At 41.6% G+C, this 11,626-nt stretch overlaps 1 protein-coding gene across 4 annotated transcripts in view; it reads left to right on the top strand.

The window, feature by feature from the left end:
- Positions 1 to 11,626, top strand: part of LOC135095139 (uncharacterized) — a 58,053-nt gene that overhangs the window by 793 nt on the left and 45,634 nt on the right. The gene's annotated exons all lie outside the window — the stretch shown is intronic.

The following is an 11,626-nucleotide window of genomic DNA, read 5'->3' as shown; positions in this document are numbered from 1 at the left end:
TAGTGACTCTATGAACACTACCAGACACCTGACTCTCCTAGACAGTGGTCTACCCTTCACGTGTTATTGCTAATCCCTCGAGTCCCTCACCAAGGCCGAATGCTTCCCTCTCTATTTCTCTATTTTTTTTTTTTATTGAAATACCATGTTGGATTTGTTCAAAGATATTTTAGTTTTTATTTTTTTTTAATTCCAATATTTTTTTTTATCTTGAACAAGTCTTTACTTAGAAAAGGTAACACATTTTTATTATTTCATATTTTTATTTATTTATTTATTTATTATTTATTTTTTTCTAAAACATCATCATGTAAACTTCTTACAAAACAGTTTTCATATGTTATGAGCAATAATATCGTGCGTACGAAACATAAAAATTGAAGAGGAAGGGAAGTTTCTTTGGCTATTGATTGGTCTCTTAATGTAGTCATTATTTTCCATTTTTCTTGAGATTCTGTCAGTCTATGTAATGTTTATAATACGAAATAAAGCTTAATTGATTGATTGACTACCACCACTACTACTACTACTACTACTACTACTACTGCTACTACTACTACTACTACTACTACTGTTACTACTACTGCTACTACTACTACTACTACTACTACTACTACTACTACTACTACTACTACTACTACTGTTACTACTACTACTACTACTATTACTACTTATAATACTACTGCTACTACTACCATCACCACCACCACAACTATTGCTACTACTGCTGCTACTACTACTACTACTACTACTACTACTACTACTACTACTACTACTACTTCTACTACTACTACTACTACTGCAATAAAAACAAACAAGAGCAACAACAAAAACAACAAAAACAACAACAACAACAACTACTACTACTACTACTACTACTACTACTACTACTTTTTTTATGTAGAAAGGACACTGGCTAAGGGAAACAAAAATCCAATAAAAAAAAATAAAAAGCTCACTGAAATGCCAGTCCCATAAAAAGGGTCAAAGCAGCAGTCAAAAAATGATGAATAAGTGTCTAGAAACCTCCCTCTTCAAGGAATTCAAGTCATACGAAGGTGGAAATAAGGAAGCAGGCAGGGAGTTCCAGAGATTACCAGACAAAGGGATGAATGATTGAGAATGCTGGTTAACTCTTGCGTTAGAGAGTTGGACAGAATAGGGTGAGAGAAAGAAGAAAGTCTTGTGCAGCGAGCCCGCGGGTGGAGGAGAGGCATGTAGTTAGCAAGATCAGAAGAGCAATTAGCATGAGCGGTAGAAGACAGCTAGAGATGCAACATTGCGGCGGAGAGAGAGAGAGGCTGAAGACAGTCAGTTAGAGAAGAGGAATTCATGAGACGAAAAGCTTTTCATTCCACCCTGTCTAAAAGAGCAGTATGAGTGGGACCTTCCCAGACAAGTGAAGCATACTCCATACATGGACGGATAAGGCCCTTGTACCGAATTAGCAGCTGGGGGGTGAGAAAAACTGGCGGAGACGTCTCAGAACACCTAACTTCATAGAAGCTGTTTTAGCTAGAGATGAGATGTGAAGTTTCTAGTTCAGATTATAAGTAAAGGACAGACCGAGGATGTTCAGTGTAGAAGAGTGGGACAGTTGAGTGTCATTGAAGAAGAGGGGATAGTTGTCTGGCAAGTTGTGTCGAGGTGATAGATGGAGGAATTGAGTTTTTGAGGCATTGAACAATACCAAGTTTGCTCTGCCCCAATCAGAAATTTTAGAAAGATCAGAAGTCAAGCGTTCTGTGGCTTCCCTGCGTGAAATGTTTAACTCCTGAAGGGTTGGAGGTTTATGAAAAGACGTGGAAAAGTGCAGGGTGGTATCATCAGCGTAGGAGTGGATAGGACAAGAACCTTGGTTTAGAAGATCATTAATGAATAATAAGAAGAGAGTGGGTGACAGGACAGAACTCTGAGGAACACCACTGTTAATAGATTTAGGAGAAGAACAGTGACCGTCTACCACAGAAGCAATAGAACGGTCAGAAAGGAAACTTGAGATGAAGTTACAGAGAGAAGGACAGAAGCTGCAGGAAGGTAGTTCGGAAATCAAAGCTTTGTGCCAGACACTATCTAAAGCTTTTGATATGTTCAAGGCAACAGCAAAAGTTTCACCAAAATCTCTAAAAGAGGAGGACCAAGACTCAGTAAGGAAAGCCAGAAGATCATCAGTAGAGCAGCCTTGACGGAACCCATATTGCCGATCAGATAGAAGGTTGTGAATTGATAGATATTTAAGAATCTTCCTGTTGAGGATAGATTAAAAAACTTTAGATAGGCAAGAAGTTAAAGCAATAGGACGGTAGTTTCAGGGATTAGAACTGTCACGCTTTTTAGAAACAGGTTGAATGTAGGCAAACTTCCAGCAAGAAGGAAAGGTAGATTTTGACAGACAGAGCTGAAAGATATTGACTAGGCAAAGTGCAAACACGGAGGCACAGTTTCGGAGAACAATAGGAGGGACCCCATCAGGTCCATAAGACTTCCGAGGGTTTAGGCCAGCGAGGTCATGGAATACATCATTGCGAAAAATTTTAATAGGTAGCATGAAGTAGTCAGAGGGTGGAGGAGAGGGAGGAACAAGCCCAGAATCGTCCAAGGTAGAGTTTTTAGCAAAGGTTTGAGCGAAGAGTTCAGCTTTAGAAATAGATGTGATAGCAGTGGTGCCATCTCTTTGAAATAAGGGAGGGAAAGAAGAAGAAGCAAAGTTATTGGAGATATTTTTGGCTAGATGCGAGAAGTCACGAGGGGAGTTAGATCTTGAAAGGTTTTGGCAATTTCTGTTAATGAAGGAATTTTTGGCTAGTTGAAGAACATACTTGGCAGGGTTCCGGGCAGAAATATAATGTGCATGAGATTCTGGTGATGGAAAGGTTAAGTACCTTTTGTGGGCCACCTCTCTATCATGTATAGCACGAGAACAAGCTGTGTTAAACCAAGGTTTAGAAGGTTTAGAACGAGAAAAAGAGTGAGGAACGTGCGCCTCCTTGCCAGACACTATCACCTCTGTTATGCGCTCAGGACACAAAGACGGGTCTCTGACACGTAAGCATTTCAAGGAGAATCAGCAAAATACCTCCTCAGGTCCCCCCAATTAGCAGAGGCAAAACGCCAGAGGCACCTTCGCTTAGGGGGATCCTGAGGAGGGATTGGAGCGATAGGACAAGATAAAGATATGAGATTGTGATCGGAGGAGCCCAACGGAGAAGAAAGGGTGACAGCATAAGCAGAAGGATTAGAAGTCAGGAAAAGGTCAACAATGTTGGGCGTATCTCCAAGAAGGTCAGGAATACGAGTAGTGTGTTGCACCAATTGCTCTAGGTCATGGAGGATAGCAAAGTTGTAGGCTAGTTCACCAGGATGGTCAGTGAAGGGAGAGGAAAGCCAAAGCTGGTGGTGAACACTGAAGTCTTCTAGAATGGAGATCTCTGCAAAAGGGAAGAGGGTCAGAATGTACTCCACTTTGGAAATTAAGTAGTCAAAGAATTTCTTATAATCAGAGGAGTTAGGTGAGAGGTATACAGCACAGATAAATTTATTATGAGAGTGACTCTGTAGTCGTAGCCAGATGCAGGAAAACTCGGAAGATTCAAGAGCGTGGGCACGAGAGCAGGTTAAGTCATTGCGCATGTAGACGCAGCATCTAGCTTTGGATCGAAAATGAGGATAGAGAAAGTAGGAGGGAACAGAAAAGGGGTTACTGTCAGTTGCCTCAGATACCTGAGTTTCAGTGAGGAAAAGAAAATGAGATTTAGAAGAGGAGAGGAGGTGTTCTACAGATTGAAAATTAGATCTTAGACCGCGAATGTTGCAGAAGTTAATGAAGAAAAAGTTGAGGGGGGCGTCAAAACACTTAGGTTCGTCGACAGAAAGGCAGTCCGACCTGGGGACATTTATGGTCCCCTCCCCAGATGGGGACTCCGAGGCTGGTGTAGGAGTCACCATGATGATTTTAAAATTTTTGAGTGAAGGGTGTGTATGTTATTAGGTGCTTGTAACTTTGTGTGGAGGAAGAGAGTTGTCTTTAGAGGGCAGGCTGTGACTACCCCCTTGTGCTGTGAGACACAAAGGGAAACGTTCAGTGAGGTCACAGCTGGGTTTAATGATAAGTTCACAGCACCCCTGAACAGTGCTTTAGACCTCACTCAGAGTAATTATCGTTTCGGCAGGTGTCTACTGCCTCCTCCTTGTTATCAACTCGATGCAACCTTCCAGATTACTATGCCCTCTTCTTCAATGACACTCAACTTTCCTCTTCTCCTACACTGAACATCTTCGGTCTGTCCTTTACTTATGATCTGAACTGAAAACTTTACATCTCATCTTTAGCTAAAACAACTTCTATGAAGTTAGGTGTTCTGAGACGTCTCTTCCAGTTACTCTCACCCCCACAGCTGCCAACTCTGTACAAGGTCCTTATCCGTTCATGAATGGAGTGTGCTTCACATATCAGGGGGGTTCCACTCATACCGGTCTTTTAGACAGGGTGGAATCAAAACCTTTTCGTCTCATTAACTCCTCTGCTCTAACTGACTGTCTTCAGCCTCTCTCTCATTGCCGCAATGTTGCATATCTAGCTGTCTTCTACCGCTATTTTCATGCTAACTGCTCTTCTGATCTTACTAACTGCATGCCTCCCTTCCTCCCGCGGCCTTGCTGCGCAAGACTTTTTTCTTTCTCCCACCCCTATTCTGTCCATTTCTCTAATGCAAGTGTTAACCAGTATTCTCAATCATTCATCCCTTTCTCTGGTAAACTCTGAAACTCCGTGCCTCCTTCTGTATTTCTACCTTCCTATGACTTGAATTCCTTCAAGAGGGAGGTTTCAAGACACTTATCCTTGAAATTTTTACTACTGCTTCGGACCTTATACGGGGACCACTATCTCAGTGGGCTTTTTTTTTGGTGGGGGGAAAATTTTTGTTGCACTTGGCCAATGTGCCTCCTACATTAAGAAAAAAAAAAAAAACATGCCAGAACAGACCTTGCGGTCCTCACGAGCTGACCTGACCTAGTTCTACTAAAGTGATAGTAGAAGAAAAGGACAGCAAAGCAGAAGGCTGTTTCCTTACCCAACACTCCCTCCGGCATAAGGCGTACAGGAAAACAGATCCAAAATAACTACCTTACGGAGTTAGAGAAGGATAAACCCGAAGAAAATTTTATAGGAAAGAATGAAAATAGATGAAATAAGGTGCCTCCATTTCCTGGAGGCAAGGAAGTTAATAACCTCATCTATGTCGTTTATATAAACAAGGATGAAAACAGTTCCTAAAATTGATCTCTTTGGCCCCCGCTGGTTACGTTAGTCAAGTTGGACGCTTTTTCATTTATTACTACTCTTTGTTTACGATTGTTTAACCAGTTTTTTACCTATCTCAACACGTCGCCTTGGATACCATGTGATTTTAGTTTCACCAGTTAACGTTTGTGGGACACTTTGTCGAAAGCCTTTTGAAAATCTAGGTATAATATATCTACCGCTTTACTTTCGTCACACTGGTTCAGAATATCGTAGAAGTCTAAGAGGTTTGTCAAACAAGAGCGTTTGTTTCAGAAGCCGTGTTGAGTATTCTTAAGTAGTTTATTTTCCTTTAAATGATTAACAAGTTTGTTCCTTATAAGTGTGTGTAGCTTTTTGCATACAAATGAGGTTAAGCTAATTGGCCGGTAATTGCAAGGTAAAGATTAACTGCCTTTTTTTTTTTTAAACCTGAGTTACGTTAGCGAAATTTCATTCATCAGGCATTGAACCGGACTGCAGGGATTTACTGAAAAACAAAGTCAGAGGTTTAACTAATTCAGATTTCGTTTAAAATATGGGGTGAGATCATGTCAGGCCCTAGTGACTTGCTTACTCTAAGTTTATCGATACATTTTGACACGCCTCTTTCTGTTATGATGATACTACTGAGATGAATGCTGTTATTTAATTGGACTGCTAGCACCGTAGCGATGTAAGTGAGATCCTCTACTGTAAAACTGATGCATAGAAATTGTTAAGAAAGCTACTGATTCCTCCTCGTCGTTAGTGAAATCTCCTTTTCATCTATAATTGATCCAGTAGTGGCAAGAACATTTGATTTAAGGTTGTGTGATATGAGTAGGCTTGAAAGAAAGTTTTAATCAAGTCTGTATATAAAATTTATTTACACCAACAAACAGTTCACTTGTTACTTGAATATTTTAGTAATGTAGTGGTGTTAGGTCTCTGATTACTGGAGATATTAGCAATAGGTCACTGTGTTTTGTTATCAGTGAAACAGTGACATTACTTCACTCAGTTTTATAATTTGTTTGAAGTATGTGAGGAATTTGTGCGCACACTCGCAGTACTGAGTTCACCTTAGTTGGTCTGTTTAAGTTTGTCATTATGCACCACTTCTACCTTATTAGATACTGGATCAAAAACTTCAAATTTATTGCCATGGAAGCGTTTAAGTACTAGACAAGGACCTTGAGATTTAGGAAATAGTTTAGGATGCCTTGCGGGAACCTGGATCATTACTGAGTCACCTAGCTGTAGCTCTACTGGAGAAGCATGTTTATGTTGTTTCACAGCCATGGCTGTTTTTGACTCTTGAAGTCGCGTTTTCACATCCCTATGGATGTCTGAGAAAACTTGAAAATGAGCTTTTCCATAGTAATCCGCATTATACAGAGGAGTTTGTTGAGGTTTGTTGAGAAGATCATATGGGAACCTCAGCTCCTGTCCATACACAATATAATGGGGAGTATGTCCTGTTAACTCACAAACGCTGCCATTTATACAGGAGGTAACATGTGGTAACTAATCTTCCCAGGTGTTCAACAAATTTTCTACCAATGGTCGCAGCACTTCAAGTATTCTTCAATTGGAACGTTCTACTAATCCACTGCTCGCAGGGTGGGGAGTTCTTATATATGTGTGTGTTATGTTGTATTGACTGCATTATTTTTTTTTTAAATAGTGCGTTGCGAAACTCAGTTCCGTTCTCACTTAGTAAAACTCGAGGTGTTGAGTAAACCAGGAATAACTTGCTAACAAGGGCGTGAGCAACGGCAGCTGCAGTCTTTTTCTTTTAGGGACACTAGTACAACCTAGAGAGAAAAATAATCAACGCCATCAGAACCCTGATGGCTAAGAGGTAGTTGCAAAAGGTCTTTCCCCACCACATCCCAGGGTTCAGTGGGTGGAAGATAATCAAGAACCGGTGCAGGCTTCGGCACCGTTCCCTTATTCTGTGCGCATTTGCTTCACAGTTCATCATGCTTCTCAATGTCTACACGCATAGTTGGCCAGTAATAATGTACACGTGCAGCAGCTAGGGTACGATCATTCCCCTGATGATCGGCAGTAGAGGAATCATGTACCAGTTGTAAGACTCCACTCCTACGCCGCTGATGATACCACCCTGCACTTTTCCACGTCTTTTCATAGACGTCCAACCCTTCAGGAAGTAAACATTTCGCGCAGGGATATTTCTGATTAGGGCAGAGCAAACTTGGTATTGTTCAATGCTTCAAAAACTCAATTCCTCCATCTATCAACTCGACACAACCTTCCAGACAACTATCCCCTCTTCTTCAATGACACTCAACTGTCCCCCTCTTCTACACTGAACATCCTCGGTCTGTCCTTTACTTATAATCTGAACTGGAAACATCTCATATCTAGCTAAAACAGCTTCTATGAAGTTAGGTGTTCTGAGACGTCTCCGCCAGTTTTTCTCACCCCCCCAGCTGCTAACTCTGTACAAGGGCCTTATCCGTCCATGTATGGAGTATGCTTCACATGTCTGGGGGGGATCCACTCATACTGCTCTTCTAGACAGGGTGGAATGAAAAGCTTTTCGTCTCATCAACTCCTCTCCTCTAACTGACTGTCTTCAGCCTCTCTCTCATCGCCGCAATGTTGCATCTCTAGCTGTCTTCTACCGCTATTTTCATGCTAACTGCTCCTCTGATCTTGCTAACTGCATGCCTCCCCTCCTCCCGCGGCCTCGATGCACAAGTCTTTCTTCTTTCTCTCACCCCTATTCTGTTCCACCTTCCTATGACTTGAATTCCTTCAAGAGGGAGGTTTCAAGACACTTATCCTTCAATTTTTTACTACCGCTTTGGACCCTCTTTATGGGACTGGCATTTCAGTGGGCATTTTCTTTTTTTATCGGATTTTTGTTGCCCTTGGTCAGTGTCCCTCCTACATAAAAAAAAAAAAAAAGACGGTAGATAAAAATTCCTCCACAATTACTATTTATATTACTGCGTAGCACTTATCCTGCCAGTAGCAGCAAAGGAGGCCATCCACGTTGAGTAAGAATTGTGATAAAGGTATTTTTATTGTAGGAAGACTAACCTCATCCCCTGATTCAGGGTGATGAACAATTTTACCTCATACATCATGTTGGCATTGAGAGGTTGCAAGTTCCTGTATTGCGAAATTCTTGATTGGTGGTTTCAGGTATGTTACTAATCCTATAGGGACGTTCCGAAAAAGCGAATCAGCCACTCTGTTGGCTCAACCTAGCACGATGGGCCGTTCTTGGATAATTATATCCCAACGAGCGAGTCTACCCGAGAGTTTTCTACCCTCGAAAAGTTTAAGTGACAGCTGTATGATCAGTATAAATGGTTACTGGATTATATTATATCTTTGAAAGTTCTTAAAGCCCAAACGATAGCGACAGCTCCCTGATGAGTCGCAGAATAATTAGACTCAGTGGAATTTAATGTTTTACTCACGTAGCCCATGACTGTTTTTACCCCTTCCGTCTGTTTGTACTAATACTGCACCAAAACCCATCCCACTAGCATCCGTGTACAGAATAAATGGAACTGTATAATCCGGAAAGGCAAGAACAGGTGAGTTGGTGACAGCTAGGAAACTTAAGGCTATGGAAACTTATTCCTGGGCAGCATTCCAATGGAAAGGCACGTCCTTCTTTAACAAAGTAGTTAAAGGCGACGCCATGCTGGTAAAACCTTTGACAAATGATCTGTAGTATTCACATAACCCTAAGAAGGTCGGACATTATCTACAGTTTTAGGGGCTGGAAAGATTTTAACTGCTTTAACCTTATCATCCATAGTGTGAATACCATCAGCATCAACGATATGCCCTAAAAAGGAGATGGATTTACGCAGAAAATCACACTTAGATCATTTTGCTTTAAGTCCTGCTTCTCTCAAGACCGCAATCGCAAGACCGATTCTAAGCTGGTGAAGTGAAAGTCAGTATCTCTATTGATGATTATCAAGTCATCGAAATAGGCATAAACATTTTCACCAATCATGGACGCGAATTAGGTGATCATTAGCCTCTGGAAGGTGGTTGGCGCAAATTTTAATTCGAAAGGGATGCGTAACCATTCAAAATGTCTTTAGGTGTGCTGAATGCAGTTATTTCTCTGGACTCAGGTGCCAGGGGTACCTGCCAGTAGCCACTCAATAAGTCTGTTTCTTCCTCCTAAAGACATAAGAAGATCCTTCAGGACAGTAAGAGGATAATGATCATCCTCAGTGACTTTATTTATCTCTGAAGTCAATCACAGGTCAAGTGCCATCCTTTTTGGTTACCAAAAAGAGAGGGTTGTTCCAAGGAGACTGGAAATGCTTGTTTTAACATTTCTTTTATTTGTTTGTCTACAACTTTGCACTGACCATGAGAAGACGATATGCAAGGATATAAACGGATTGTCTATGTGGCTTGCGTTTGATAAAATGTTGAGCGTTATGAGTGCTCCTCAAGTATTCCTTGGGTAACTGAATCACGTCCTTGTAACGTCGCAGGAGTTCCTGCAACGAGCGTTTTGACTCTTGGTAGTCCACGACGTTGACAAATTAACTAAGGGTAGGGCCAGTACCTTGTTCGATGCCACCGGCTGATATATGCACCGAAGCGAGGCAAGTATCCTCAGGCAAAATCTTTTGATCATAAACTAAAGCCTGGGTAAAAAATACTCTTTGTTTCAATCTTATTGGACTACCAGAAGTATTTACTGCAAGAACAGTGGTCTGATTGTCCTCATGGATTGTGTTTAATGTAGGCTCCACAGCTAATCTACTCACTCGACTGGGGCCTTCCAGGCAAACATCACAGCCTATGGGGACATTTGGAATGGATAATAGTATATGGACAGCGGTACGGTCAGGAATGAAATGATTACCTGTTACCATGGATGTGATTTCTTTTTCGTAAAATATTTCAGGCGAACTTTCATTTGGGTACCCATCTCCTTAAAATATCTCACTCCAGTCTTCACTGAGTGGGTCTGAGGATGAATCTCCAAGAAGCCCATCTGAAGGCAAGCTGAAATAAAAAAATAAAATAGATGATAATATTAAAATAAATAAATACATAAATAACATAGAAATCCATTCTCATAACTTGGAGTTGTTACCTAGCCTAATAGGGAGACAAACAACACCCATTATTTTAAGAGGGGTATGCGAAACACCTAATAAGTTGGTTGTAGTGGGTTTCAGAGTCCAACGTCCGCCACGTGACGCGCTTTTTAGGGCTTAATAGGATTCTTCCGACAGCACATTTACCTCCTCACTTCTTATAGGTAGAGACCGCAATCCTCTTGCAGTAGTAGACTACTCCATACAAAACTGAATTTGTAGTTTGAGATGGGTGTGGCACCGTATGTGCGGTTGTGGAGTGCCGTGGGCGGTGGGGATGAAGAAAAGAAGCACTCAAGTGCAATGTTTATGTGGGTTAATCTCGTAAGGCGAGAGTGGTGTGAGTGGGACCCCTCGAGCGATAAACAAAGCCGCTGTTTTGAATGCGTTGTGCTAACACAGCGAAACAGTGCTGCTCGTGGTTCACTTGCCTTACTTTCTCTAATGCTTTGTTCACTCACACAGTTCCACAATGTTTAGTGTTTTTCACTTACTCACGTTTTTCACGTAGTTTTTGAGGTTTTAGATACAGTTTTCGCACATAGGTTTATCCCAAGCTGCAACACCATTTGTGTTCCCATACTCGGCTGTTTGTCACGGCAGTGGCAAGAACATTTGAATTAAGGTAGCGTGATATGAGCAGGCTTGAAAGAAAGTTTGAATCAAGTCAATATATAAAATTTATTTACACCAACAAAGAGTTCACTCTTTACGGGGTATTTTAGTAACGTGGTGGTGTTAGGTTTCTGATTACTGGAGAGACTAGCAACACGTCACTGTGTTTTGTTATCAATGGAACAGTGACATTACTTCATTCATTTTAATAATCTGTTTGGAGTTTGTGGAGAATTTGTGCGCACACTCGCAACACTGAGTTCAGCGGAGATACACCGGCAGGCTTGCTTGGTAGCACTACTCCTGCCGCACGGCCAGCCGGCTGCTGTCTCGGGAAGGTGCCGCCGGCAACAGCAGTGGACGTAGACATATCATCAGCATCTCGTGATTAGTCTGTATTAGGTGGGGACATCTCAACAGATGCAAAAACAATGGAAATTTTCACCATGGAAGTTTTGTAAGCTACATTTGTAACGCCACCCCCCCTCCTCCCTCCTCCTCACCGGTCCGATCAGAGCTCTAATGAGACGAGGCAACGATCTTCACGGTGAAGAAGAAAAAAAAGAAGAGGAAGAGAGAAGAGGTGAAGCACGCACACACAATAGAAAAAAAGAAAACATTTTTG

Source organism: Scylla paramamosain, chromosome 47, assembly GCF_035594125.1.
Source record: "Scylla paramamosain isolate STU-SP2022 chromosome 47, ASM3559412v1, whole genome shotgun sequence".
In the NCBI taxonomy this organism is placed as follows: domain Eukaryota; kingdom Metazoa; phylum Arthropoda; class Malacostraca; order Decapoda; family Portunidae; genus Scylla; species Scylla paramamosain.
Note: the sequence above shows the minus strand (reverse complement) of the source record. Positions and strands in the feature narration are given on the sequence as shown.